Source organism: Wasmannia auropunctata, unplaced genomic scaffold (genome assembly GCF_000956235.1).
Source record: "Wasmannia auropunctata unplaced genomic scaffold, wasmannia.A_1.0 LD336039.1, whole genome shotgun sequence".
Lineage (NCBI taxonomy): Eukaryota > Metazoa > Arthropoda > Insecta > Hymenoptera > Formicidae > Wasmannia > Wasmannia auropunctata.
This window is the reverse complement of record NW_012026851.1, coordinates 949,552-953,224: the sequence shown is the minus strand read 5'-3', so window position 1 is coordinate 953,224 and position 3,673 is coordinate 949,552. Positions and strand designations below refer to the sequence as shown.

Here is a 3,673-nt window from a genome sequence, read left to right as displayed (position 1 = left end):
AGATTTTATGCATTTTTATTATTTCGAAATTTCAAAATTTTCGACATTTGTTCGTAATTTCAAAAATTGCGAAAGAATGCGATTAAGAAAAAAAGTTGAAGAATTCTAAACGCGTTTGTACATTTGTAACAAGTAATATCTAGTCGTGAATAACATACAACGGAGCGTAAATCAATCTTTTTCTTTTAAAGATTTTTTTACATCTCGTGAAATCTTTTGTCGCGTCTCGCTAGTACCGCTTTTTTTCTTTCTCAAAAAGAGCCTTTAACCCTTCGAGCCGATCAAAAAATCGCATTTATCTTCACGCACAATCCTATTTCTTCATGAAAAAAATCCCAGCATTCGAAATTTATCAATTGCTTTTTATGTGAGTCGCGGAAGCTGCCTGGCATTTTGTTGTCGACTCTTCCGCGCGGCAAGAAAAGACGTTATTCAAAATGTTAGACATTGACGGATTTGTCGGCCGAGTCGCGTTAATGCGTAGTACCTGAAAAATCGACGGATTAGGTCGTAAACCCTTGTGAATTCGACACGACGTCGTTCTTCTTTCAAATCGATTTACAATTTCATCCACGATTTCGTCAATCGTTTAAATTACATATTATTATAATTATGTGTATATGTATATATGTATATATGTATATGTATATGCAAAAAGTCTGGAAACATTAAAATAATTTTTGAAGGATTCGAAATATAAGATATAAATTTAGAGGGATGTAACGGAATCATAAAATCTCTTATTTAATCTCGGAAACATCTACTTTAACACCTCCAGAGGAAGAGGGGTGCCGGAAAATCTTAAGTGGCATGTGAGCTCAAGAATCCGCGCGTAGCCTTATCTTCCTCACGTTTTTAACGTGAGCCTTCGCTAGCGCTAAATCGCACCAATGTTTAAACGAACATAACTCTGCGAAAAAAATTGTAGAAATCTCGATCATACCGCATTGTTGTCGTCTCGAAGAGCCCTTTCAAACGAACTCTTACTTGAGTCTCCCCACATACTATTTAAAATTTTCCATCTTTCCTCCCGCCCCTCGAGAATGTTAAGATAGGTGTTTCTGAGATTAAATAGATACCTAGATTTTATGATCCCATTATATACCTACAAATGTCAATCCTATATTATATAAATATATGTTTAATGTAAATTGAGAAATGTGTTATCAAAAAACTATAAGAAGAAAAATTTTATTTTATTTTTTATAAACTATTAAGACTTTGAAATTTTTTATGACGTATTAATTTAAATTTTTTCTTTCTTTTTAAGTTCTACAGTTAATATTAATTATAAATAAAACTGAAGTGATATAATTATTTCTTCAACAAAAAAACTAAATGTTATACATTATAAATATTTTTTTAAAAGTGTATTAAAAGACATTTTAATAATTTTTCTTGTTTATTAAAAATATATATCTTAAAAAGTTAATTGCTGTTAATAAACGAAATTGTGTGCAAAACTACTCCATTCCAAAACTCCCATTATTCGATTTAAATTTGAAAAGTGACTAAAGTTTTATCTATTAAAGATTGTTTCTAATTTTTTTCATAGACAAGACAATATGCAGAAAATAAGTGCTTTGAAAACAAAAATTCAGTAAAAGAGATAAACATTATTTATCTCGCTGTTTAACAATAAGCAATGAATTTTTTTTGGACTTGGTTCTGGTTAATCGTTGTCTACTACCGAAATCGGTCACATGGGTGACCGAGTAACCTGGATGTGTCACGGGTGTCTAGCATTACCATTATCTTTTTGCATGCTTTAGTCCCTTTTTTCTTATTGTTAACGTCTTGTGCGGAAAACCAAAGATCAGCTACTGTATTGGTCAAGTTTAGTCACTTTTCATCAGTAATTTATGTTTAGATTATTTAACTTATTGTTAGTGCAAATACCTTTTTCATTCTTCAAATGGAAATAGGATACAAACAGGACAGAAAAAATAAGAAAAGGGACAAAATCGATTTTGTCGCTTCTGGTACAAAAGAGTTTTCTCCTTGTGTGGAGAAACATAAGAAGTTATATCTAAACGGTGTGTTGGCCAGGCAGTCACTGCTCTAGCGAGACCTACCATAACAATTTTCCTGTTCAAAATGTAGGTCAGTGAGACAACGTCCTTTTAAGATTTTTTGGGCCATTGCCTTTATTGCCTTATAAATCATTTGACTTGCTGTAAATGTTCTATTGATCTTTAACAAGATCTCTTTTAAAAATTTCTCATATGTTGTGCTTGTGTTGATTTTTGTCGATTTTTTATCGCTAAATTTCTATTGAAAATATGAAATGTAGATAATTTATACAATTTTTACCATGTTAAAAAATTTTTAAATTTAAATACTACACATGTGTGTGACAATAATTAGATATAAGTTTGATATATTAATACCATTAATAGTTAGATGTGATTAGACTTTTAACCAAAATAGCCTTTTTGTTCCATAATAAAAACCACCTTTCTAGTTAGTGTTATAACATTGGCGTTTATAAATGTATTTAACTTCGTCTCTCCTTGCAATTTGTTCATTATTTTTGAATGCGAAATTTTCAGCATCTTTCGCATTCAACATTATTCTCATGAAAAAATAGAGTTTATATAAATTAAGATATATTTACAATATCACATATTGCTCAGAACATTAAAAAACGGTAAGAAATCGTATTTTTGACCCGCAAGCAAAACGAGTGGTTCGATTCTACAAGTTGAGAAATGATGGTACGTGTTTAGATTGGCTTTAAGAGCACCATAATTTTTAGGGACGCAGCTGGTGAATTGAGTGTAACAAAAGATCTTTGCTAGGTAGATGTGCTACCGAACCACGGGGGGTGACTGTAGTGTGCATGACATGATGCAAAATCGATTTTGTGCATAAATACACACCTTCTTCAAACTTTAAAATTCTGTCAAGTATGAGAGAGAGAGAGAGAGAGAGAGCGAGAGAAAGAGAGAAAGAGAGAGAAGTTAAAAGTCATTGGTTATAGTCCTTGCAGACCACCCAGTTAGTTTACGCATAACATTATATTAAACAAATTATGTAATAGCTAGAGATAGCTAGAGAGTGTAAACTATTTGATTTAATTTGAATCTTTATAATTTGAATCTAAACTACTCAAAAATTTTGAACGTAATAATAAGAGGTTAAATACAAATTACATATATTGACAATATATTGACTTATAAAATCATATTTTCTGTTCGTAAGTAAAGCAGATGGAAATTTTTTTATTACTTATATATTAAATTTAAATTTAACAATAATTATGTTGTTATTTGTATGTAATTAATAGTTATATTTCAACAGTTTAATATTCTGTACGTTATATTTAAGTTTACATTACTTTATTGTTGAATGTTTAGGCTTGACTTCAAGCCATCTTCAACGATAATAAAAGTAGACATACATGTTTTCGAAGTTGAGCCATTTTTAGGTTGCCAAAACCAAAACTTGTATCATTTTCTTGTGTTTAAAAAGGCGCAAAACAAAAAGAAAAAGTAACTAAATAAAAATTGTTAATATTTTCATGTCTCGTGCAAAATCGATAGTATCGATACAAGAGTCATTTAGTCACCTTTTGATAAATTTTACGCGAGAGACCTCATAGGTGTTCCGTTAGCGCTTGTATGTAATCAAATTAAGAATTTATATAAAACACTGTCTCTCAAACACACAC

General features: G+C 30.5%; 1 long non-coding RNA gene across 1 annotated transcript; it reads right to left on the bottom strand.

Annotated features, from left to right (window-relative positions):
• Window positions 1-2,096: 2,096 nt before the first annotated feature.
• Window positions 2,097-3,416, bottom strand: LOC105451994. Its single transcript, XR_974662.1, has 3 exons — window positions 3,341-3,416; window positions 2,391-2,575; window positions 2,097-2,271 (listed from the first exon to the last, which is right to left on the bottom strand). It is a non-coding gene; the product is annotated as an uncharacterized LOC105451994 (long non-coding RNA).
• Window positions 3,417-3,673: the final 257 nt, after the last annotated feature.